This window comes from Oratosquilla oratoria, chromosome 29, assembly GCF_046742065.1.
Source record: "Oratosquilla oratoria isolate Oo_2021 chromosome 29, ASM4674206v1, whole genome shotgun sequence".
NCBI classification, from domain to species: Eukaryota; Metazoa; Arthropoda; class Malacostraca; order Stomatopoda; family Squillidae; genus Oratosquilla; species Oratosquilla oratoria.
Genome location: NC_134805.1, coordinates 32,198,453 through 32,226,263, shown reverse-complemented (window position 1 = coordinate 32,226,263; position 27,811 = coordinate 32,198,453). Strand labels below are relative to the sequence as shown.

General features: G+C 43.8%; 1 long non-coding RNA gene across 1 annotated transcript in view; it reads right to left on the bottom strand.

Moving 5' to 3' along the window:
• LOC143040901 (uncharacterized) overlaps nucleotides 1-27,594 on the bottom strand; it is a 33,381-nt gene extending 5,787 nt beyond the window's left edge. Inside the window, exon 1 of the long non-coding RNA XR_012967759.1 lies at nucleotides 26,761-27,594. This is a non-coding gene — a long non-coding RNA (uncharacterized LOC143040901). The remainder of the gene's footprint in view (nucleotides 1-26,760) is intronic.
• Between the last annotated feature and the right edge of the window lie 217 nt (nucleotides 27,595-27,811).

The following is a 27,811-nucleotide window of genomic DNA, read 5'->3' as shown; positions in this document are numbered from 1 at the left end:
TTTAGGCCTGTGGCACCCATACCAACTGGACTCCATGGCAGCCCTGGCCACCCTCGACCTGTGGGTGTCATAGCAGCAAATCCAAAGGTCAACGATTTGGTCCAAACTTGCCTCACAGGAAGAGACTCGGACACAATGCACAGCAAGGTAGACATGAGCAGCCTGAGCCTAAAGGCGTTGCGGTGACACCCCTCCAAATTTGGGCCTTTTCACCCACTATTCACTTTTGGGCCTCTGGCATTAATACCGTTGGCTTGAGAGGTGTCAAATTGGACTCCACGGCAACCCTGCCCGCCTTCGACCTGTGGGTGAGATGCCGAGTAAATCGGAGTAGGTGACAAAAATGACACAAAACCCCAAAAAACTCAAAGGACCCCATCAATTTAGCCGAAAATCCGAAGGTCAACGATTTGGTCCAAACTTGCCCCACAGGAGGAGAGTCGAACACAATCCACAGCAAGGGAGACATGAGCGGCCTGAGCCTAAAGGCGTTGCAGTGACATCCCTCCAAATTTGGGCCTTTTCAACCAGTATTCATTTTTGGGCCTCTGGCATTAATACCGTTGGCTTGAGAGGTGTCAAATTAGACTCCACGGCAACCCTGCCCACCTTTGACCTGTGGGTGAGATGTCGAGTAAATCGGAGCAGGTGACCAATATGACACCAAAAAAAAAAAAAAAAAAAAAAAAAAAAAGGATGAACCCCATCAATTTAGCCGAAAATCCGAAAGTCAACAATTTGGTCCAAACTTGCCCCACAGGAAGAGAGTCGGACACAATGCACAGCAAGGTAGACATGAGCAGCCTGAGCCTAAAGGCGTTGCGGTGACAACCCTCCAAATTTGGGCCTTTTCACCCACTATTCATTTTTGGGCCTCTGGCATTAATACCGTTGGTTTGAGAAGTGTCAAATTGGACTCCACGGCAACCCTGCCCGCCTTCGACCTGTGGGTCAAATGTCGAGTAAATTGGAGCAGGTGACCAATATGACACAAAATCCAAAAAAAAAAATTCAAAGGATTAACCCCATCAATTTAGCCGAAGATCCGAAGGTCAACGATTTGGTCCAAACTTGCCCCACAGGAAGAGAGTCAGACACAATGCACAGCAAGGTAGACATGAGCAGCCTGAGCCTAAAGGCGTTGCGGAGACACCCCTCCAAATTTGGGCCTTTTCACCCAGTATTCACTTTTGGGCCTCTGGCATTAATACCGTTGGCTTGAGAGGTGTCAAATTGGACTCCACGGCAACCCTGCCCGCCTTTGACCTGTGGGTGAGATGCCGTGTAAATCAGAGCAAGTGACCAATATGACAAAAAAAAAGAAAAAAAAAAAAAATCAAAGGATTAACCCCCATCAATTTAGCCGCAAATCCCAAGGTCAACTATTTGGTCCAAAATTGCCTCACAGGAAGAGATTCGGACACAATGCATAGCAAGGTAGACATGAGCAGCCTGAGTCTAAAGGCGTTGCAGTGACACCCCTCCAAATTTGGGCCATTTCATCCAGTATTCACTTTTGGGCCTCTGGCAATAATACCGTTGGCTTTAGAGGTGTCAAATTAGACTTCACGGTAACCCTGCCCGCCTTCGACCTGTAGGTGAAATACTGAGTAAATCGGAGCAGGTGACCAATATGACACAAAATCCCCAAAAGCCGAAAATCCGAAGGTCAACGATTTGGTCCAAACCTGCCCCACATGAAGAGAGTCGGACACAATGCACAGCAAGCTAAACATGAGCAGCCTGAGCCTAAAGGCGTTGGGCTGACACCCCTCCAAGTTTGCGCCTTTTCACCCACTATTCACTTTTGGGCCTCTGGCATTAATACCGTTGGCTTCACGGCAACCCTGCCCGCCTTCGACCTGTGGGTCAGATGCCAAGTAAATCGGAGCAGGTGACCAGTATGACACAAAATCCAAAAAAAATCAAAGGATTAACCCCCATGAATTTAGCAGAAAATCCGAGGGTCAACGATTTGGTCCAAACTTGCCCCACAGAAAGAGAGTCGGACACAATGCACAGCAATATAGACATGAGCAGCCTAAGCCTAAAGGCGTTGCGGTGACACCCCTCCAAATTTGGGCCTTTTCACCCACTATTCACTTTTGGGCCTCTGGCATAAATAACGTTGGCTTGAGAGGTGTCAAATTGGACTCCACGGCAACCCTGCCCGCCTTCGACCGGTGGGTGAGATGACGAGTAAATCGGAGCAGGTGACCAATATGACACAGAATAAAAAAAAAATTCAAAGGAACCCCATGAATTTAGCCGAAACTCCCAAGGTCAACGATTTGGTCCAAACTTTCCCCAAAGGAAGAGAGTCGGACACAATGCACAGCACGGTAGACATGAGCAGCCTGAGCCTAAAGGCGTTGCGGTGACACCCCTCCAAATTTGGGTCTTTTCACCCAGTATTCACCCTTCTGACGTTTATGCCTGTGGCAGGGATACCGTGTGGCTGAGTGGTGTGCCATTGCACTGCAGGGCATCCGCATCCCAGGCCGCCCCGGACCTGTGGGTGTCATAGCGGGTAAATCGGTGGAGGTGACCAAAATGCCCCAAAATGGCCATAATCTCAAAGGGGGTACCCCATGGAATTTGGGGGGAAATCCGAAGGTCAGCGATTTGGTCCAAACTTGCGCCACAAGTAGAGAGTGGGATAAGGTGCACATCAGCGTAGGCAGCAGAATCGTGAGACCAAGGATGTGGCGGTCAGAGCCCTCGAAATTTGGGGCTTTTGGCGTTTATGCCTGTGGCAGGGATACCGTGTGGCTGAGTGGTGTGCTATTGCACTGCAGGGCATCCCAGGCCGCCCCGGACCTGTGGGTGTCATAGCGGGTAAATCGGTGGAGGTGACCAAAATGCCCCAAAATGGCCAAAATCTCAAAGGGGGTACTGAGTATATATACTTTCTTGCAACACTGCCTCTGACCCAGGGCAGTGGACAAGATGCAGGGATGACCCATCATCCAGGAGGTGCCAAGATAAGAGGGAGGGTGGAGGGGAGTGGAGTGTATTAGGGATGGAGTGGGTGGGAATGGTTTTTATGCCTTTTTCTTTTTGGCTACCTCCCTTGTAAGGGGTAAAAGCCTTTGGCTGAGCGGGTTAGGGCGTCGTTACTTGCGGCAAAGGTCGAGGTGAGGGCGGTTCGAATCCTGCCACCGGCGAAGTTGAACCAAGGGCATGGTTCACTAAACTCCACGCTACAAAGCCCTCTGTGAGGGGCACCGTCCTAGCCTCCCGATAGGGGGGGGGGGGAGTGTGTGACATTAAACCATATCACATCATCACATATGTATGTATACTTTCATGGGTTGATAATATCAAGTTCCTTGTTAGTGGTTGTCCAGTCTTCCTGGGGTGTCTGCTCTTACTCATGTCACGTCTTTAACCCAGTGGATCATGTATTGTCCATTCTACATGTGTGTGTATTTACCTAATTGTATTATACGGGAAGGGGTGCTATGCTCATGGTGTCCCGTCTTCATATCTCCTTTTACACACACCACTTTCTCATCTAACTTGTTCCAAACATCTATCACCCTGTGGGGAAAGCTGTTCTTTTTCAGGTCTCTTCTATAACTGTCTTTCTTTATTTTCTTTCCGTGTCCTCTTGTATTTCTACTGTTCCATTTTATTAGATCCTCTCTATCAATAGTTTCTATACCTTTCATGATTCTATAACTAGTTATCAAGTCTCCTCTCTCTCTTCTTTGCTCTAATGTCTGTAGCTCAAGTTTGGCTAGTCTCTCTTCATATGATGGTTCTGAGAGTGTTTGTGCCAATTTTGTGTGTGTGTGTGTGTGTGTGTGTGTGTGTGTGTGTGTGTGTGTGTGTGTGTGTGTATTTATCTAATTGTAGTGTACAGGAAAGGAGCAACGCTCATTGGGTTCCAACATACCTTGACTGAAATTCATGTACGGTTCCGACATGATCTATATCTTTGATTTCCAATTATCATATTTAGATCTAAACTCGTGTATTGTTTGAGCTTGGGCTATATCACCTAACCTATTCCACATATTTACACATCTATATGGAAAACTGGATTTCTTCACATCCTCTCGAGATGTGGTCTTTCTTAATTTACTTCCATGACCTTAAAGCCCTCTTGTGTGTGTATGTATGTGCATGTTTTCAAGTAGATAAATCTGCAAACATACCTACTTGCATGTACAATTAACACTGGTAATTGATTTGCTTCTCTTTAACAAGGGTAACCTAAATTCAGTGCAGTATAATAAATTTATAGAAAACAAGATTTGACACCACTCAGGCCAACGGTATGGGTGCCAGAGGCCATAAGGTGATTACTGGGTGAAAAGGCCCAAATTTGGAGGGGTGCCACTGCCACGCCCTTGGACTCAGGCTGCTCATGTTTACCTTGCTGTACACTTTGACCGACTCTCTCCCTGTGGGGCAAGATTGGACCAAATCGGTGACCTTCGAATTTTCGGCTAAATTGATGAGGTTAATCCTTTGAGATTATTTGGATTTTGGGTCATTTTGGTCAGTTACTCCGATTTACCCGCCATCTCACCAACAGGTGGAGGGCGGCTAGGGCTGCCGTGGAGTCCAATTTGACACCACTCAGGCCAACGGTATGGGTGCCAGAGGCCATAAGGTGATTACTGGGTGAAAAGACCCAAATTTTGAGGGGTGCCACTGCCTCGCCCTTGGACTCAGGCTGCTCATGTTTACCTTGCTGTGCACTTTGACCGACTCTCTCCCTGTGGCGCACGTTTGGACCAAATCGGTCACCTTCGAATTTTCGGCTAAATGAGATTTTTTGGATTTTGGGTCATTTTGGTCACTTGCTCCGATTTACCCGCCATCTCACCCACAGGTGGAGGGCGGCTAGGGCTGCCGTGGAGTCCAATTTGACACCACTCAGGCCAACGATATTGGTGTCAGAGGCCAAAAGATGATTATGGTTGAAAAGGCCCAAATTTGGAGGGGTGCCACTGCCACGGCCTTGAACTCACGCTGCTCATGTTTACCTTGCTGTGCACTTTGTCCGACTCTCTCCCTGTGGGGCACGTTTGGACCAAATCGGTGACCTTCGAATTTTCGGCTACATTGATGGGGAGATATTTGGATTTTGGGTCATTTTGGTGAGTTGCTCCGATTTACCCGCCATCTCACCCACAGGTGGAGGGCGGCTAGGGCTGCCGTGGAGTCCAATTTGACACCACTCAGGCCAACCGTATGGGTGCCAGAGGCCAAAAGGTGATTACTGTGTTAAAAGGCCCAAATTTAGAGGGGTCCCACTGCCACGCCCTTGGACTCAGGCTGTTCATGTCTACCTTGCTGTGCCCTTTGACCGACTCTCTCCATGTGGGGCAAGTTTGGACCAAATGGGTCACCTTCCAATTTACGACTATATTGATGGGGTCCTTTGAGATTTTTTGGATTTTGGGTCATTATGGTCACCTACTCTGATTTACCCGCCATCTCACCCACAGGTGGAGGGCGGCTAGGGCTGCCGTGGAGTCCAATTTGACACCACTCAGGCCAACGGTATGGGTGCCAGAGGCCAAAAGGTGATTACTGGGTGAAAAAGCCCAAATTTGGAGGGGTGCCACTGCCACGCCCTTGGACTCAGGCTGCTCATGTTTACCTTGCTGTGCACTTTGACTGACTCTCTCTCCGTGGGGCAAGTTTGGACCAAATCGGTGACCTTCGAATTTTCGGCTAAATTGATGGGGGTCCTTTGAGATTTTTTGGATTTTTGGTCATATTGGTCACTCTCTCCGATTTACCCACCATCTTACCCACAGGTGGAGGGCGGCTAGGGCTGCCGTGGAGTCCAATTTGACACAACTCAGGCCAACGGTATGGGTGCCAGAGGCCAAAAGGTGATTACTGGGTGAAAAAGCCCAAATTTGGAGGGGTGCCACTGCCACGCCCTTGGACTCAGGCTGCTCATGTTTACCTTGCTTTGCACTTTGACCGACTCTCTTCCTGTGGGGCAAGTTTGGACCAAATGGGTCACCTTCCAATTTTCGACTAAATTGATGGGGTCCGAGATTTTTTGGATTTTGGGTCATTGTGGTCACTTGCTCCGATTTACTCACCATCTCACCCACAGGTGGAGGGCGGCTAGGGCTGCCGTGGAGTCCAATTTGACACCACTCAGGCCAATGTTATGGGTGCCAGAGGCCAAAAGGTGATTACTGGGTGAAAAGGCCCAAATTTGGAGGGGTGCCACTGCCACGCCATTGGACTCAGGCTGCTCATGTTTACCTTGCTTTGCACTTTGACCGACTCTCTTCCTGTGGGGCAAGTTTGGACCAAATGGGTCACCTTCCAATTTTCGACTAAATTGATGGGGTCCTTCGAGATTTTTTGTATTTTGGGTCATTGTGGTCACTTGCTCCGATTTACTCACCATCTCACCCACAGGTGGAGGGCGGCTAGGGCTGCCGTGGAGTTCAATTTGACACCACTCAGGCCAATGTTATGGGTGCCAGAGGCCCAAAGGTGATTACTGGGTGAAAAGGCCCAAATTTGGAGGGGTGCCACTGCCACGCCCTTGGACTCAGGCTGCTCATATTTACCTTGCTGTGCACTTTGACTGACTCTCTTCCTGTGAAGGCAATTTTGGACAAAATCGGTGACCTTCGAATTTACGACTAAATTGATGGGGGTTAATCCTTTAAGATTTTTTGGATTTTGGGTCATTTTGGTGAGTTGCTCCGATTTACCCGCCATCTCACCCACAGGTGGAGGGCGGCTAGGGCTGCCGTGGAGTCCAATTTGACACCACTCAGGCCAACGGTATGGGTGCCAGAGGCCATAAGGTGATTACTGGGTAAAAAGACCCAAATTTGGAGGGGTGCCACTGCCACGCCCTTGGACTCAGGCTGCTCATATTTACCTTGCTGCACTTTGACCGACTCTCTCCGTCAAACATTTTGGTGTTTTATGATTTTTTGTTTTATTTGACCAAATGACAAGACATCTTGTCATCGGAGTTTAATGGGTTAATTGATGGGGTTAATCCTTTGAGATGTTTTGGATTTTGTGTCATTTTGGTCACCTGCTCCGATTTACCCGCCATCTCACCCACAGGTGGAGGGCGGCTAGGGCTGCCGTGGAGTCCAATTTGACACCACTCAGGCCAACGGTATGGGTGCCAGAGGCCAAAAGGTAATTACTGGGTGAAAAGGCCCAAATTTGGAGGGGTGCCACTGCCACGCCCTTGGACTCAGGCTGCTCATGTTTACTTTGCTGTGCACTTTGATCGACTCTCTCTCTCTGTGGGGCAAGTTCGGACCATATTGGTGACCTTCGAATTTTTCGGCTAAATTGATGTGGTTAATCCTTTGAGATTTTTTGGATTTTGGGTCATTTTTGTCACCTGCTCCGATTTACCCTCCATCTCACCCACAGGTGGAGGTCGGCTAGGGCTGCATTGGAGTCCAATTTGACACCACTCAGGCCAACGGTATGGGTGCCAGAGGCCAAAAGGTGATTACTGGGTGAAAAAGCCCAAATTTGGAGGGGTGCCACTGCCACGCCCTTGGACTCAGGCTGCTCATGTTTACCTTGCTTTGCACTTTGACCGACTCTCTTTCTGTGGGGCAAGTTTGGACCAAATGGGTCACCTTCCAATTTTCGACTAAATTGATGGGGTCCTTCGAGATTTTTTGTATTTTGGGTCATTGTGGTCACTTGCTCCGATTTACTCGCCATCTGACCCACAGGTGGAGGGCGGCTAGGGCTGCCGTGGAGTCCAATTTGACACCACTCAGGCCAACCGTATGGGTGCCAGAGGCCAAAAGGTGATTACTTGGTGAAAAGGCCCAACTTTGGAGGGGTGCCACTGCCACGCCCATTCTGCTCATGTCTACCTTGCTGTGCACTTTGACCGACTCTCTCCCTGTGGGGCAAGTTTGGACCAAATCGGTGACATTCGAAGTTTTGGCTAAATTGATGGGGTTTTTGAGATTTTTGGGATTTTGGGTCATTTTGGTGACTTGCTCCGATTTACCCGCCATCTCACCCACAGGTGGAGGGCGGCTAGGGCTGCCGTGGAGTCCAATTTGACACCACTCAGGCCAACGGTATGGGTGCCAGAGGCCAAAAGGTGATTACTGGGTGAGAAGGCCCAAATTTGGAGGGGTGCCACTGCCACGCCCTTGGACTTAGGCTGCTCATGTTTCCCTTGCTTTGCACTTTGACCGACTCCCTCTCTGTGGGGAAGTTTGGACCATATCGGTGACCTTCGAATTTTTTTGGATTTCTGGTCATTTTGGTCACCTACTCCGATTTACCCGCCATCTCACCCACAGGTGGAGGGGGGCTAGGGGTGCCGTGAAGTTCAGTTTGACACCACTCAGGCCAACGGTATGGGTGCCAGAGGCCATAAGGTGATTACTGGGTGAAAAGACCCTAATTTGGATGGGTGCCACTGCCATGCCCTTGGACTCAGGCTGCTCATGTTTACCTTGCTGTGAACTTTGACCGACTCTCTCCCTGTGGGGCAAGTTTGGACCAAATCGGTGACCTTCGAATTTTCGGCTAAATTGATGTGGTTAATCCTTTGAGAATTTTTGGATTTTGGGATCATTTTGGTCACTTGCTCCGATTTACCCGCCATCTCACCCACAGGTGGAGGGCGGCTAGGGCTGCCGTGGAGTCCAATTTGACACCACTCAGGCCAACGGTATGGATGGCAGAGGCCAAAAGGTGATTACTGGGTGAAAAGGCCCAAATTGGAGGGGTGCCACTGGCACGCCCTTGAACTCAGGCTGCTCATGTTTACTTTGCTGTGCACTTTGCCTGACTCTACCTGTCAGGCAAGTTTGGGCCAAATCGCTCACCATCGGATTTTCGGCTAAATTCATATGGTTTCTCCTTTGAGATTTTTTGGTATGGGTACCACAGGCCCATAAGTGAATACTGGGTGAAAAGGCCCAAGTTTCGAGGAGTGCCACCGCCACGCCCTTGGGCTAAGGCTGTTTATGTCTACCTTGCTTTGTACTTTGTCCAACTCTCTACCTGTCAGGCAAGTGTGGACCAATTCGGTCATCTTCGGATTTTCGGCAAAATTCATATGGTTTCTCCTTTGAGATTTTTTGGATTTTGGGTCATTTTGGTCACCTGCTCAGATTTACCCGCCATATCACCCACAGGTCGAGGGCGGCCAGGTCTGACGTGGAGTCCAATTTGACACTACTCAGGGTTACGGTATGGGTGCCACAGGCCCAAAAGTGAATACTGGGTAAAAAGACCCAAGTCGAGGGCGTCCAGGGCTGCCGTGAAGTCCAATTAGACACCGATTTGGTCCAAACTTGCCCCACGGGGAGAGAGTCGGTCAAAGTGCACAGCAAGGTAATTATGAGCAGCCTGAGTCCAAGGGCGTGGCAGTGGCACTCCTCCAAATTTGGGCCTTTTTACCAAGTAATCACCTTATGGCCTCTGGCACCCATACCGTTGGCCTGAGTGGTGTCAAATTGGACTCTACGGCAGCCCTAGCCGCCCTCGACCTGCGGGTGAGATGGCGGGTAAATCGGAGCAAGTGACCAAAAGGACCCAAAATCCAAAAAAACTCATAGGATTAACCCCATCAATTTAGCCGAAAATTCGAAGGTCACCGATTTGGTCTAAACTCGCCCCATAGGGAGAGAGTCGACCAAAGTGTACAGCAAGGTAAACATGAGCAGCCTGAGTCCAATGGCGTGGCAGTGGCACTCCTCCAAATTTGGGCCTTTTCACCCAGTAATCACCTTATGGCCTCTGGCACCCATACCGTTGACCTGAGTGCTGTCAAATTGGACTCCACGGCAGCCCTAGCCGCCCTCCACCTGTGGGTGAGATGGCGGGTAAATCGGAGCAACTGACCAAAATGACCCATAATCCAAAAAATCTCAATGGATTAACCTCATCAATTTAGCCGAAAATTCGAAGGTCACCGATTTGCTCCAAACTTGCCCCACAGGGAGAGAGTCGGTCACAGTTTACAGCAAGGTAAACATGAGCAGCCTGAGTCCAAGGGCGTGGCAGTGGCACTCCTCCAAATTTGGGTCTTTTCACCCAGTAATCACCTTTTGGCCTCTAGCACCCATACCGTTGGCCTGAGTGGTGCAAATTGGACTCCACGGCAGCCCTAGCCACCCTCCACTTGTGGGTGAGATGGCGGGTAAATCGGAGCAAGTGACCAAAAGGACCCAAAATCCAAAAAATCTCATCAATTTAGCCGAAAATTCGAAGGTCACCGATTTGGTCCAAACTCGCCCCACAGGGAGAGAGTCGGCCAAAGTGTACAGCAAGCTAAACATGAGCAGCCTGAGTCCAATGGCGTGGCAGTGGCACTCCTCCAAATTTGGGCCTTTTCACCCAGTAATCACCTTTTGGCCTCTGGCACCCAAACCGTCGGCCTGAGTGGTGTCAAATTGGACTACACGGCAGCCCTAGCCGCCCTCCACCTGTGGGTGAGATGGCGGGTAAATCGGAGAAAGTGACCAAAATTACCCAAAATCCAAAAAATATAGCCGAAAATTCGAAGGTCACCGATTTGGTCCAAATTTGCCCCACAGGGAAAGAGTCGGTCAAAGTGCACAGCAAGATAATTATGAGCAGCCTGAGTCCAAGGGCCTGGCAGTGGCACCCCTCCAAATTTGGGTCTTTTCACCCAGTAATCACCTTTTGGCTTGTGGCACCCATACCGTTGGGCTGGGTGGTGTCAAATTGGACTCCACGGCAGCCCTATCCGCCCTCCACCTGTGGGTGAGATGGCGAGTATATCGAAGGTCACCGATTTGATCCAAACTCGCCCCACAGGGAGAGAGTCGGTCAAAGTGTACAGCAAGGTAAACATGAGCAGCCTGAGTCCAAGGGCGTGGCAGTGGCACTCCTCCAAATTTGGGCCTTTTCACCCAGTAATCACCTTTTGGCCTCTGGCACCCATACCGTTGGCCTGAGTGGTGTCAAATTGGACTCCACGGCAGCCCTAGCCGCCCTCCACCTGTGGGTGAGATGGCGAATATATCGGAGCAAGTGACCAAAATGACCGAAAATCCCTTTGTATATCTCATCACCTTGCTTTCACCAGTTGTTCCACCTCCACTAACCAGGCACCAGCTGCTCCACCTCCACTAAACAGGCACCAGCTGCAGCTCCTCCACTACCCAGGCACCAACTTCTCCACCTCCATTAAACCAGGCAGCTACTGCTGCTCCTCCACTACCCAGGCACCAGCTCCTCCACCTCCACTACCCATGCACCAACTGCTCCACTTCCTCCTCCACTACCCAGGCACCAACTGCTCCACCTCCTCCACTAACCAGGCACCAGCTGCTCCACCTCCACTACCCAGGCACCAGCTCCTTCACCACTAACCAGGCAGCTACTACTCCTCCATTAACCAGGTACCAGCTGCTCCACCTCCTCCACGACCCAGGCAACTACTGCTCCACCTCCACTACCCAGGCACCAGCTGCTCCACCTCCACTACTCAGGCACCAGCTGCTCCACTTCCTCCACTACTCAGGCATCAGCTGCTCCACTTCCTCCACTGCTCAGGCAACTGCTGCTCCACCTCCACTTACTCCACTAACGAGGCAGCTGCTGCTACTGCTCCTTCACTAACCAGGTACCAGCTGGTCCAACCTCCACTAACCATGCAGCCTCTGCTCCTCTTCCTCCACTAACCAGGCACCAGCTGCTCCGCCTCCACTAACCAGGCAGCTACTGCTCCACTTCCACTACCCAGGCAACAGCTGCTCCACCTACACTAACCAGACACCGGCTGCTCCACCTCCTCCACTAACCAGGCACCAGCTGCTCCACCACTAACCAGGCAGCTGCTGCTCTTCTTCTAACCAGGCAGCTGCTGCTCCACTAAACAGGCACCACCTACTTCACTTCCTCCACTAACCATACAGCTGTTGCTCCACCTCCACTACCCTGGCAGCTGCTGCTCTACTTCCTCCACTAACCAGGCAGCTGCTGCTCATCCTCTTGTTCCTCTAACCAAGCAGCTGCTGCTCCACTTCCTCCACTACTCAGGCACCAGCTGCTCCACTTCCTCCACTAATCATACAGCTGCTGCTCCACCTCTTCCACTAACCAGGCAGCTGCTGGTCATCCTCTTCCTCCACTAACCAGGCATCAACTGTTCCACTTCTCCACTAACCAGGCAGCTGTTCCTCTTCCTCCACTAACCAGGCAGCTGCTGCTCCTCTTCCTCCACTAACCAGGCAGCTGGTGTTCCACTTCCTCCTCCACTAACCAGGCTCCAGCTGTTCCACTTCCTTCTCCACTAACCTACTGCTCCACTTCCTTCTTCACTAACCAGGCAGCTGCTGCTCCACTTCCTCCTCCACTAATCAGACACCAGCTGCTCCACTAACCAGGCAGCTGCTGCTCTTCTTCCTCCACTAACCATACACCAGCTGCTCCACCACTAACCAGGCAGCTGCTGCTCCTCTTCCTCTAACCAGGCAGCTGCTGCTCCACTCCCTCCACTAACCAGGCACCAGCTGCTCCACCACCTCCACTAACCAGGTAGCTGCTGCTCCACTTCCTCCTCCACTAACCAGCTCCTCCACCTCCACTACCCAGGCAGCTGCTGCTCCACCTCTTCCACTAACTAGGCAGCTGCTGCTCATCCACTTGTTCCTCTACCAACTAGACAGCCAGCAGCCCTCCTCCTGTTTCTCCTTCTCTTCCTCAAACTAGACGTTTACACTGAAGTTTTTAGGCAAAGAATTGAGCCCAGCCACTCCCTCTGTCGGCTCGGCCAACCTACGCCAAAGGTATGAGGGCATGTTTATTTGTGATATTGTTATTTATTCTCTCGATTAAGAAAAAATGGATAATAAAGAATTACTCCAGATAGAAGTTGTTTGTGTACGTAGCAAAGTCCTCCAGCGTTTCATCATCAGTGCTAGTGTAATAATACTTGTTTACAAGCGTATTAATAGTACAAGTGTACTGGTATCAGTGAACTAGCACTAGTGAATTAATGTACTAGTGTATTGGTATACGTGTACCAGTGTGCGTGTACTAGGGTACGTGTCCCGGTGTTTTAATGTAGTGTTATGTTCCCATTCTCTTGGGACTTGTTTACTGAAATTAAAAAGCGTGGTATAGGCGAGTAATGCCGATGTCTTGTCGGCGAAACACAATTCTTTATGCAAAAATGACATATTACACATTCAGGAGCACCGCGAATAATTTGGTTTACGTATTGCAATTTAGACATTATGGAATAATTGCACTAATAGTTACAGTCATTTACATATAGATATGTGGGACATAATAGTATAAATAAAGTTATGCTTCCATAATGCAAGTTTCAGCGGAGTGACAATATTAATACAGAAATTGACTTATGGTGTGCGAATTCTGCAGAAAACAATTCACGGGATGCCCTTGCTACACTACTCTACTAGTACTACTGCATTAGTACACAAAAACTAGTGTGCTTGAACTAGCGTAAAAATGTACTAGTGTTCTATTCTACTAGTACAAATGTCAAACTACTTGTATAAGATTAATACACTAGTACTAGAAAACGTATACTACTACAGACAAGTACACGTACAATGGTACACAGGCGCCCCTACTAATGGCCTGAGCGCTGTCCAAGTGGACCCCACAGGAGCCCTGACCCCTCTAGGCCTGTGGCTGAGATGGTGGGCAAATCGGAGCAGGTAAGCAAAATGACACAAAAAAACATGAATTTAGCCGAAAATTCGAAGGTCACCGATTTGATCCAAACTCGCTCCACAGGGAGAGAGTCGGTCAAAGTGTACAGCAAGGTAAACATGAGCAGCCTGAGTCCAAGGGCATGGCAGTGGCACTCCTCCAAATTTGGGCCTTTTCATCCAGTAATCACCTTTTGGCCTCTGGCACCCATACCGTCGGTGTGAGTGGTGTCAAATTGGACTCCACGGCAGCCCTAGCCGCCCTCCACCTGTGGGTGAGATGGCCGGTAAATCGGAGCAAGTGACCAAAATGACCCAAAATCCAATCAATTTAGCCATCAATTTAGCCGAAAATTCGAAGGTCACCGATTTGGTCCAAACTTGCCCCACAGGGAGAGAGTCGGTCAAAGTCCACAGCAAGGTAATTATGAGCAGCCTGAATCCAAGGGCGTGGCAGTGGCACCCCTCCAAATTTGGGCCTTTTCACCCAGTAATTACCTTTTGGCCTCTGGCACCCATACCGTTGGCCTGAGTGGTGTCAAATTGGACTCCACGGCAGCCCTAGCCGCCCTCCACCTATGGGTGAGATGGCGGGTAAATCGGAGCAAGTGACCAAAATGACCCAAAATCCAAAAAATCTCGAAGGTCACCGATCCAAGGGCGTGGCAGTGACACCCCTCCAAATTTGTGCCGACTCCACGGCAGCTCTAGCCGCCCTTCACCTGTGGGTGAGATGGCAGGTAAATCGGAGTAAGTCACCAAAATGACCCAAAATCCAAAAAATCTCAAAGGATTCATCAACTTAGCCGAAAATTCGAAGGTCACCGATTTGGTCCAAACGTGCCCCACAGGGAGAGAGTCGGTCAAAGTGTACAAGGTAAACATGAGCAGCCTGAGTCCAAGGGCGTGGCAGTGGCACCCCTCCAAATTTGGGCCTTTTCACCCAGTAATCACCTTTTGGCCTCTGGCACCCATACCGTCGGCCTGAGTGGTGTCAAATTGGACTCCACGGCAGCCCTAGCCGCCCTCCACCTGTGGGTGAGATGGCGGGTAAATCGGAGCAAGTGACCAAAATGACCCAAAATCCAAAAAATCTCTAAGGACCCCATCAATTTAGCCGAAAATTCGAAGGTCACCGATTTGGTCCAAACGTGCCCCACAGGGAGAAAGTCGGTCAAAGTGTACATCAAGGTAAACATGAGCAGCCTGAGTCCAAGGGCGTGGCAGTGGCACCCCTCCAAATTTGGGCCTTTTCACCCAGTAATCACCTTTTGGCCTCTGGCACCCATACCGTTGGCCTAAGTGGTGTCAAATTGGACTCCACGGCACCCCTAGCCGCCCTCCACCTGTGGGTGAGATGGCGGGTAAATCGGAGCAAGTGACCAAAATGACCCAAAATCCAAAAAATCTCAAAGGACCCTATCAATTTAGCCGAAAATTCAAAGGTCACCGATTTGGTCCAATCTTGCCCCACAGGGAGAGAGTCGGTCAAAGTGCAGAGCAAGGAAAACATGAGCAGCCTGAGTCCAAGGGCCTGGCAGTGGCACCCCTCCAAATTTGGGCCTTTTCACCCAGTAATCACCTTTTGGCCTCTGGCACCCATACCGTTGGCCTGAGTGGTGTCAAGTCTTGTTATCTATTTATTTATTATACTGCACTGAATTTAGCTTACCCTTGTTAAAGAGAAGCAAATCAACTACCAGTGTTAATTGTACATGCAAGTAGGTATGTTTGCAGAGTTATCTACTTGAAAACATGCACATACATACACACACAGGAGGGCTTTAAGAGGTCATGGAAGTAAATTAAGAAAGACCACATCTGGAGAGGATGTGAAGAAATACAGTTTTCCATATAGATGTGTAAATATGTGGAATAGGTTAGGTGATATAGCCCAAGCTCAAACAATACACGAGTTTAGATCAAAATATGATAATTGGAAATCAAAGATATAGATTAAGTCAGAACCATACATGAATTTGAGTCAAGGTATGTTGGAACCCAATGAGCGTTGCTCCTTTCCTGTACACTACAATTAGATAAATACACACACACACACACTTTCAACGAACGGACGGCTTGAAGAACGTTCTGAAGAAAAGTGCCGATTGTGGATCCCAACGCAAAGAGAAGTACCTTTTTGTATTTACAGGGTGGGGGGAAATTGCTCGTGGGGCAGTAGGTAAGTAGGAAAAGAGGAGAAGGGGAGGGATTGCTGGGGAAATGGAAGGAAATGAGGATGTGGAGGACTTGGCCCAAGCAGACAAGCGTAAGGTCAACATGAAACGACCACCGGACCAGCTCAGTGATGACGAAATGGCTAATAAAAATGTAAAGATTAGAAGTATAGAGAGGAGCAATACAGTAGAAAGTGACGAGAATATGTTCCAGGGATTTAAAGAGGGTGGGGGGGACACAACCCCCCCCCCCCCCCCCCCGACTGATAAGACTAGAGGAGAGAGTTGATAAGGTGATCGAGGACTTGGAACGTAAGTTAGGTAATGTTGACAGTATGATACGAAGAATTGAAAAATTGGAAGAACTAGAGAGGGCGAACAAAAACTTAACTAAGGAAATTGAAGAATTAAAACAACAGTTAAAAGAAGTAAAAGATGAGAATAAAGTCTTAAAGGAGAATAATATGGAGAACAAGGAGGGTTGGAAAAAAATTCATGAAAATAGCAAGGTTGCATTCACTGACATAATCAGACAGCAAATGAATGAACAAACTGAAAACTCAGTTATTAAAGTGATGAGACAGAAGGAGAATATAGTAAGAGACTTAGCAGACAAAAAGAAATGTATGATTATATTAGGAATGGAAGAGAAACATAACCCAGATAAAACCACAAGAATCAAAGAGGAAAATGAAAAAGTAAGAAATTTACTAGAATTAGTTCAGGAAGATGAACCAGAAATAATGAAACAAATCGAAGAGAAATTCAGGCTAGGGAAATATAGTACAGACAAGACCAGACCAATCAAGATTAAATTCAGGTCACAAACTACGGCTGAGAATATCTTATCCAAAACAGGGAAACTAGCAACAAGTGAACAATATAAAAAGGTATGGATAAAAAGGGAAATGAATAAAGAGGAAAGAGAGGAAGAAAAACAGAAAAGACTTGAAGCAAAGGAAAAAAACGAGATAAGAACGGAGTCAGAAAAAGAGAGATTCTATTGGAGAGTAGTGAATATGAAACTGAAGAAAGTCGACATACAAGAGAAAAACAAAAGGGAAACAGAGAACACAATGGAAGTGACAGAAAACTAAGAGTGTCTTACACAAATATAGATGGATTAATAACAGGATTGAATGAACTGAATGATTATTTGAAAGAAAAAGAACCAGACATAATGGGAATTGTAGAAACAAAATTAAAAGGTCCACTACCACCCAACAGTGTAGGACATGATGCATATAATTATTGGATTAGAAACAGAGTGAAAAAGGAAGGGGGTGGAGTTATGTTCCTGACTAAGAAGGATATAAACGTGAAGGGTGTCACATATGGAAAGAATACAGTAGAAATGATAATGATGGAAGTAGAAGACAGAGATAAGAAGAACAGAAAGTTTGTGATAAATTATGTGCCCCCAAAAACAGCCTCATGGGAAGAGAGTGAACATAAAAGTATGTTAGAGGACACAAAGATAACATTAAACAAGATAATGGAAGAGGGAGGAAAAATAGTTATGATGGGCGACTTTAATTACAAAGAAATCTGCTGGGAAGAAATGACAGTAAAGGGTGGAGACGGCTCATGGGGAAACGCTCTACTCGAGATGGTTACTGACCATACAATGACACAATGGATACAGGAGAACACTAGGTATAGAAATGAAGAAGAGCCATCGAAACTAGACCTAGTAATTACATCCGAACCTAGAATAGTGGACAAAATTGAATATAAAACACCAATAAGTAAAAGTGACCACGTATTGATTGAACTGGAACTTAATGAAGAAAAATATATGAAAAGAAATGAACAATACAGAAAAGGAAGAATGATGTATGAAAAAACAAACTTTGATAAAATAAGAGAATTCTTTCAACAAGAAAACTGGGAAGAAATATATAAAGAAGAAACAACAGTAGAAGAGAAATGGAATATTTTGACAAAAATTTACAAAAAAGGAGTGGAAAAGTATGTCCCAAGACAAAAACAAGAAAAAGAATATGTAAAATGCTGGTACAGCAAAAGCTGTAGGGAGTTAAAAGACAAAAGAGACAAAGCCTGGACCAGATGGAAAAAAGACAGAAGACCTGAAAAATGGAATATATATACCTGCTATAGAAATGAATATGTACAAATGTGCAGAGAAGAAAAGAGAAAATATGAAAAAGATATCATAGAAAAGTGTAAAGATCAACCGAAACTATTCTACAGATTTGTAAACAATAAACTGAAAAACAAACAAGACTTGGAGAAATTAAGACAGGAGGGAGTTGAATACACTGAGGAAATGGAAATGGCGGAAATTATGAACAAACATTTTAAATCAGTGTTTACAAGGGAGAACATACAACCTGAAGAGAACGAATGGAAAGAGAAAGTCCCCCCTATGGAAGAAATAAAAGTAACAAAGAATGAAATATTAACACACTTGAGTAATCTTGATGTCAGAAAATCGCATGGACCAGATGAAATAGCAAACTGGATACTAAAAGAATGCAGGAATGAACTGGCAGACAAAATACATAGCATACTAAATAGTTCCTTGAAAGAAGGAAAAGTTCCAGAAGATTGGAAAAAAGCAAACATAGTACCTATATACAAAGGAGGAAATAAAGAAGAACCTACCAACTATAGACCAGTCTCTCTAACAAGTACAATAGCAAAAATTTGTGAAAGAATTATCAAAAGTAGATGGGTAAAATATTTAGAAAAAAACAAAGTGTTAAATCCAAGGCAATTTGGATTCAGACAAGGACGATCATGCGTCACCAATTTAATATGTTTCTATTCAAGACTAATAGATATAATACAGGAAAGAGATGGATGGGCGGACTGTGCATTTTTAGATCTAAAGAAAGCTTTTGACAAAGTACCACATAAGAAGTTGCTTAAGAAATTAGAAACTGAAGGAGGAATACAGGGCAAGCTACTAAATTGGATGGAGGACTTTTTGCAAGAAAGAAAAATGAGAGTAGTGATAAGAAACCAGCACTCAAAATGGGATGAAGTAATAAGCGGTGTTCCGCAGGGAACAGTTCTGGCCCCAATAATGTTTGCTATATATATTAATGATATGGATGAAGGAATAGAAAGCTATATGAGCTTCTTTGCAGATGATGCAAAACTACTGAAAAGAGTGAAAACTGAAGAGGATTGTGAATCACTACAGAGAGATCTAAATAAAGTACAAGAATGGAGTAGGAAATGGGAGATGGAGTTCAATACAAAAAAGTGTAGTATAATGGAATTTGGAAAAAGCAAAAACAGAATAACAGGAGCATATAAATTGGGAGAAGAAGGAATAAAAAAAGTAGAAAATGAGAAGGACCTGGGAGTCATTGTTATGAATAATATGTCACCTGAGAAACATATAAATAAGATTTTCGGAGAGACTTATAATCTAATAAGAACGATCAAAGTTGCATTTACATACCTGGATGAAGAAATGGTGAAGAAAATCCTAATCACCCTGATAAGACCAAGATTGGAATATGCAGCAACGATATGGTCACCAAGTACAAAAAAATGTATAAAAAAACTTGAAAGAATACAAAGAGCAATTACAAAACTGGCACCAACACTCTCAAAACTATCATATGAAGAGAGACTAGAAAAACTTGAGCTACAGACACTAGAGCAAAGAAGAGAGAGAGGAGATTTGATAGCTATTTACAGAATCATGAAAGGCATAGAAATTACTGATAGAGAGAATCTGATAAAATGGGATGACAGAAATACAAGAGGACACGGAAAGAAAATAAAAAAAGACAGCTATAGAAGAGATTTGAAAAAGAACAGCTTTCCTCACAGAGTAATAGACAGTTGGAACAAATTAGATGAGAAAGTGGTGTGTGCAAAAACAATACATGAATTTAAAAATAGTTTAGATAAAATGAGATATGAAGACGGGACCCCACGAGCATAGCTCCCCTTCCCATAAAATACAACTAGGTAAATACAACTAGGTAAATACACACACACACACACACACAATCAAAGTTGCATTTACATACCTGAATGAAGAAATGGTGAAGAAAATCCTAATCACCCTGATAAGACCAAGATTGGAATATGCAGCAATGATATGGTCACCAAGTACAAAAAAATGTATAAAAAAACTTGAAAGAATACAAAGAGCAATTACAAAACTGGCACCAACACTCTCAAAACTATCATATGAAGAGAGACTAGAAAAACTTGAGCTACAGACACTAGAGCAAAGAAGAGAGGAGATTTGATAGCTATTTACAGAATCATGAAAGGCATAGAAATTACTGATAGAGAGAATCTGATAAAATGGGATGACAGAAATACAAGAGGACACGGAAAGAAAATAAAAAAAGACAGCTATAGAAGAGATTTGAAAAAGAACAGCTTTCCTCACAGAGTAATAGACAGTTGGAACAAATTAGATGAGAAAGTGGTGTGTGCAAAAACAATACATGAATTTAAAAATAGTTTAGATAAAATGAGATATGAAGACGGGACCCCACGAGCATAGCTCCCCTTCCCATAAAATACAACTAGGTAAATACAACTAGGTAAATACACACACACACACACACACTTTCAACGAACGGACGGCTTGACGAACGCTCTGAAGAAAAGTGCAGATTGTGGATACAAACGCAAAGAGAAGTGCCTTTTTGTATTTGCAGGGGGGGGGGAAATTGCTCGTGAGGCAGTAGGTAAGTAGGAAAAGAGGAGAAGGGGAGGGATTGCTGGGGAAATGGAAGGAAATGAGGATGTGGAGGACTTGGCCCAGGCAGACGGGCGTAAGGTCAACATGAAACGACCACCGGATGACGAAATGGCAAATAAAAATGTAAAGATTAGAAGTATAGAGAGGAGAAATACAGTAGAAAGTGACGAGAATATGTTCCAGGGATTTAAAGAGGGTGGGGGGGACACAACCCCCCCCCGACTGATAAGACTAGAGGAGAGAGTTGATAAGGTGATCGAGGACTTGGAACGTAAGTTAGGTAAGGTAGACTCCATCTTCCAGAGAATTGAAAGATTGGAACAACTAGAGAAGGCTAACAGAAACTTAACTGAAGAAGTAGAGGACCTAAAAAGACAGTTAGGAAATGTAAAGGAGGAGAATGAGAAATTGAAGAAGAATAGTAATGAAAACAGTGAGAAAATAGCTACAGAAGCTAAAAATTGGAGAATAACTCAAGAAGGGAATAAGGTTTCATTCACTGACATAGTCAAACAGCAATTGAAAGAACATAATGAAGACTCAGTTATTAAAGTGACGAGACAGAAGGAGAATATAGTAAGAGAATTAGCTGACAAAAAGAAATGTATAATTATATTAGGAATGGAAGAGAAACATAACCCAGATAGAACCGCAAGAATCAAGGAGGAAAATGAAATGGTAAGCAGTTTATTAAAATTAGTCCAGGAAGATGAACCAGAAATTATAAAGGAAATTGAGGAAAAATTCAGACTCGGAAAATATAGTACAGATAAGACCAGACCAATTAAGATTAAATTCAGGTCACAAACAACGGCAGAGAAAATTCTATCCAAGACAGGGAAACTAGCAACAAATGATCAATATAAAAAGGTATGGATAAAAAGAGAAATGAATAAGGAGGAAAGAGAGGCAGAAAAGCAGAAAAGAATTGAAGCTAAGGCAAAAAACGAGGAAAGAACGGAGTCAGAGAAAGAGAGATTCTATTGGAGAGTAGTGAACATGAAAATAAAGCAGTTCGACATACTAAAGAAAAACATAAGGGAAACAGAGAACACAATGGAAGTGGCAGAAAACTAAGAGTGTCTTACACAAATATAGATGGATTGATAACAGGATTGAATGAACTGAATGATTATTTGAAAGAAAAAGAACCGGACATAATGGGAATTGTAGAAACAAAATTAAAAGGCCCACTACCACCCAACAGTGTAGGACATGATACATACAATTATTGGATTAGAAACAGAGAGAAAAAACAAGGGGGTGGAGTTATGTTCCTGACAAAGAAGGATATAAACGTGAAAGGTGTCATATATGGAAAGAATACAGTAGAGATGATTATGATAGAAGTGGAAGACCGAGATAAGAAGAGCAGAAAATTTGTGATCAATTATGTGCCTCCGAAAACAGCCTCATGGGAGGAGAGTGAACATAAAAGTATGTTAGAGGACACAAAGATAGCATTAACTAAAATAATGGAAGACGGAGGAAGAATAGTTATGATGGGCGACTTTAATTGCAAAGAAATCTGCTGGGAAGAAATGACAGTAAAGAGTGGTGATGACTCATGGGGAAATGCTCTACTTGAGATGATTACTGACCATTCAATGACACAATGGATACAAGAGAACACTAGGTATAGAAATGAAGAAGAACCATCGAGGCTAGACTTAATAATTACATCTGAACCTAGAATAGTGGACAAGATTGAATATAAAACACCAATAGGTAAAAGTGACCACATATTGATTGAACTGGAACTTAATGAAGAAAAATATATGAAAAGAAATGAACAATATAGAAAAGGAAGAATGATGTATGAAAAAACAAACTTTGATAAAATAAGAGAATTCTTCCAACAAGAAAACTGGGAAGAAATATACAAAGAAGAAACATCAGTGGAAGAGAAATGGAATATTTTGACAAAAATTTACAAAGAAGGAGTGGAAAAGTATGTCCCAAGACAAAAACAAGAAAAAGAATATGTAAAATGCTGGTACAACAAAAGTTGTAGGGAGTTAAAAGACAAAAGAGACAAAGCCTGGACCGGATGGAAAAAAGACAGAAGACCTGAAAAATGGAAAATATATACTGGTTATAGAAATGAATATGTACAAAAGTGCAGAGAGGAAAAAGAAAATATGAAAAAGATGTTATAGAAAAGTGTAAAGATCAACCAAAACTATTCTACAGATTTGTAAACAATAAACTGAAAAACAAACAAGACTTGGAGAAATTAAGACAAGGAGGAGTTGAATACACTGAGGAAATGGAAATGGCAGAAATTATGAACAAACATTTTAAATCAGTGTTTACAAGGGAAAATATACAACCTGAAGAGATTGAGTGGAAGGAAAAAGTCCCCCCTATGGAAGAAATAGAAGTAACGAAGAATGAAATATTGACACACTTGGGTAATTTTGATGTCAGAAAATCGCATGGGCCAGATGAAATAGCAAACTGGATTCTGAAAGAATGTAGGAATGAACTGGCAGACAAAATACATAGCATAATAAGCAGTTCCTTAAAAGAAGGAAAAGTTCCAGAAGATTGGAAAAAAGCAAATATAGTACCTATATATAAAGGAGGAAATAAAGAAGAACCTACCAACTATAGACCAGTCTCTCTAACAAGTACAATAGCAAAAATATGTGAAAGAATTATCAAAAGTAGATGGGTAAAATACTTGGAAAAAAACAACGTACTAAATCCAAGGCAATTTGGATTCAGACAAGGACGATCATGCGTCACCAATTTAATATGTTTCTATTCAAGACTAATAGATATAATACAAGAAAGAGATGGATGGGCTGATTGTGCATTTCTAGACCTAAAAAAAGCTTTTGACAAAGTACCACATAAGAAGTTGCTTAAGAAATTAGAATATGAAGGAGGAATACAAGGTAAATTGCTAAATTGGATGGAAGACTTTTTGCAAGAAAGAAAAATGAGAGTAGTGATAAGAGATCAGCACTCAAAATGGAATGAAGTAATAAGCGGTGTCCCGCAGGGAACAGTTCTGGCCCCAATAATGTTTGCTATATATATTAATGATATGGATGAAGGAATTGAAAGCTATATGAGCTTCTTTGCAGATGATGCAAAATTACTGAAAAGAGTGAAAACTGAAGAGGATTGTGAATCACTACAGAGAGATCTAAATAAAGTACAAGAATGGAGTAGGAAGTGGGAGATGGAGTTCAATACAAAAAAGTGTAGTATAATGGAATTTGGAAAAAGCAAAAACAGAATAACAGGATCATATAATTTGGGAGAAGAAGGAATAAAAAAAGTAGAAAATGAGAGGGACCTGGGAGTCATTGTTATGAATAATATGTCACCTGAGAAACATATAAATAAGATTTTTGGAGAGACTTATAATTTAATAAGAACAATCAAAGTGGCATTTACATACCTGGATGAAGAAATGGTGAAGAAAATCCTAATCACCCTGATAAGACCAAGATTGGAATATGCAGCAACGATATGGTCACCAAGTACAAAAAAATGTATAAAAAAACTTGAAAGAATACAAAGAGCAATTACTAAACTGGCACCAACACTCTCAAAACTATCATATGAAGAGAGACTACAAAAACTTAAACTACAGACACTAGAGCAAAGAAGAGAGAGAGGAGATTTGATAGCTATTTACAGAATCATGAAAGGCATAGAAATTACTGATAGAGAGAATCTGATAAAATGGGATGACAGAAATACAAGAGGACACGGAAAGAAAATAAAAAAAGACAACTATAGAAGAGATTTGAAAAAGAACAGCTTTCCTCACAGAGCAATAGACAGTTGGAACAAGTTAGATGAGAAAGTGGTGTGTGCAAAAACAATACATGAATTTAAAAATAGTTTAGATAAAATGAGATATGAAGACGGGACCTCACGAGCATAGCTCCCCTTCCCGTAAAATACAACTAGGTAAATACAACTAGGTAAATACAATCAAAGTTGCATTTACATACCTGAATGAAGAAATGGTGAAGAAAATCCTAATCACCCTGATAAGACCAAGATTGGAATATGCAGCAACGATATGGTCACCAAGTACAAAAAAATGTATAAAAAAACTTGAAAGAATACAAAGAGCAATTACAAAACTGGCACCAACACTCTCAAAACTATCATATGAAGAGAGACTAGAAAAACTTGAACTACAGACACTAGAGCAAAGAAGAGAGGAGATTTGATAGCTATTTACAGAATCATGAAAGGCATAGAAATTACTGATAGAGAGAATCTGATAAAATGGGATGACAGAAATACAAGAGGACATGGAAAGAAAATAAAAAAAGACAGCTATAGAAGAGATTTGAAAAAGAACAGCTTTCCTCACAGAGTAATAGACAGTTGGAACAAGTTAGATGAGAAAGTGGTGTGTGCAAAAACAATACATGAATTTAAAAATAGTTTAGATAAAATGAGATATGAAGACGGGACCCCACGAGCATAGCTCCCCTTCCCGTAAAATACAACTAGGTAAATACAACTAGGTAAATACACACACACACACACACAATCAAAGTTGCATTTACATACCTGAATGAAGAAATGGTGAAGAAAATCCTAATCACCCTGATAAGACCAAGATTGGAATATGCAGCAATGATATGGTCACCAAGTACAAAAAAATGTATAAAAAAACTTGAAAGAATACAAAGAGCAATTACAAAACTGGCACCAACACTCTCAAAACTATCATATGAAGAGAGACTAGAAAAACTTGAACTACAGACACTAGAGCAAAGAAGAGAGAGAGGAGATTTGATAGCTATTTACAGAATCATGAAAGGCATAGAAATTACTGATAGAGAGAATCTGATAAAATGGGATGACAGAAATACAAGAGGACACGGAAAGAAAATAAAAAAAGACAGCTATAGAAGAGACTTGAAAAAGAACAGCTTTCCTCACAGAGTAATAAACAGTTGGAACAAGTTAGATGAGAAAGTGGTGTGTGCAAAAACAATACATGAATTTAAAAATAGTTTAGATAAAATAAGATATGAAGACGGGACCCCACGAGCATAGCTCCCCTTCCCGTAAAATACAACTAGGTAAATACACACAAAATTGGCACCAACACTCTCAGAACCATCATATGAAGAGAGACTAGCCAAACTTGAGCTACAGACATTAGAGCAAAGAAGAGAGAGAGGAGACTTGATAACTATTTATAGAATCATGAAAGGCATAGAAACTATTGATAGAGAGGATCTAATAAAATGGAACAGTAGAAATACAAGAGGACACGGAAAGAAAATCAAGAAAGACAGTTATAGAAGAGACCTGAAAAAGAACAGCTTTCCCCACAGGGTGATAGATGTTTGGAACAAGTTAGATGAGAAAGTGGTGTGTGTAAAAACTATGCACGAATTTAAAAGCAGTCTAGACAAAAGGAGATATGAAGACGGGACACCACGAGCATAGCTCCCCTTCCCGTATATTACAATTAGGTAAATACACACACATGTAGAACGGACAATACATGATCCACTGGGTTAAAGACGTGACATGAGTAAGAGCAGACACCCCAGGAAGACTGGACAACCACTAACAAGGAACTTGATATTATCAACCCATGAAAGTATACATACATATGTGATGATGTGATATGGTTTAATGTCACACACTCCCCCCCTATCGGGAGGCTAGGACGGTGCCCCTCATAGAGGGCTTTGTAGCGTGGAGTTTAGTGAACCATGCCTTTGGTTCAACTTCGCCGGTGGCAGGATTCGAACCGCCCTCACCTCGACCTTTGCCGCAGGTAACGACGCCCTAACCCGCTCAGCCAAAGGCTTTTACCCCTTACAAGGGAGGTAGCCAAAAAGAAAAAGGCATAAAAACCATTCCCACCCACTCCATCCCTAATACACTCCACTCCCCTCCACCCTCCCTCTTATCTTGGCACCTCCTGGATGATGGGTCATCCCTGCATCTAGTCCACTGCCCTGGGTCAGAGGCAGTGTTGCAAGAAAGTATATATACTCAGTAGAAATGATTAGTCTCCAAAATGGTTGTGGCAAAAGAAAAAGTTATTAAAGGAAGAGAATGGAAGAGGTGAGGCTAGAAATTATTACACGAGAATCTATAGAGATGAAAAACTTTGAGAAAGATCTATCTATATCTACTCGCTAACCCACCTAACCTAGTCTATCCTTATTAAACCTAAACTCAAATGACAGAACAGAATATATACATGTCTTACTTTGATTCTGTGGATTCAGTATTTCACAAGTCTGGTTTCATGAGACAATGCATTTTAGACTTGATACCAGTTCCAGCTGGTTTGAGTGTGTGTGGGCACTTCTGGTCTGTAATTGCCAGTCTATCAGCAGCATCATGAGAACATAGACTGAAATCAAGATTAAGAAGAACAGCAGTTTTGGATAGAATTCATTCAATTTTACCAAAACTATCCATGTTTTTGGAAAATAAAAAGGAATGCTTGTAAGCAAAAGAAAATGTATATGATGTACTAATTGGAAAACTAAAAGTGAAAGATACCTCCGCAATAGGGGAGAAATGCAGAGTATTTTAGGCCTCCTTAGTAGTCCCATGGCCAAAACCTGAAGAGTAGCCATTAGTCTTTCATTTGCTATGATTGCCCTCCACATTTGTATGTCTTTTCAGTGAGTAAATTTACTAAGGACAATAACTACACATTTCCTCATCCATTCATAGGCCTCAGCTCCTCCAATAAATCTTAGTGAGATGGTCCTCTTTTCTGCAGTCACTCCTTAGCCCTCAATTTTCTCTGCCTCTTTTTTCTTCTTCCTGTTTTTACTTACCACTGCTGTGATTGTTATAGCGAAGAATTCTAGTTCTGCATCATCCATTGCAGAGGCCATGTTGTTCACATACTATGCCCCACTTGCTTAAACTGAGGTTTGCCTGAACACATGACAGTGCATATAAAGGTGGCTCCAGCTGTGTGTTCTTTCCTCCTGAATGCATGGCTGGACAGGTGGCCTGAGACTGTATGGGGGTCTATGGATCACCTTAGGGCAGGGGTGGGCAGCCTTGTTAGGAGCGCATACCAAAATTGGCCAACCTATGTAAAAAGTTTCTCACATGCCAACTAAAATTGGTGGAAACATGTTATTTACTATCTTTAAAGTATTGAAATATCCTTTTTATATATAAAAGTGCATGCAGGAGAGGTAAAATGAAATAATATTGTACTAGTGATTTGTAAGCCATGTCAGATTGAAGGTAAAATTTAGTGAAGTAATTTTTACTTAAAATGGTCATTTTTG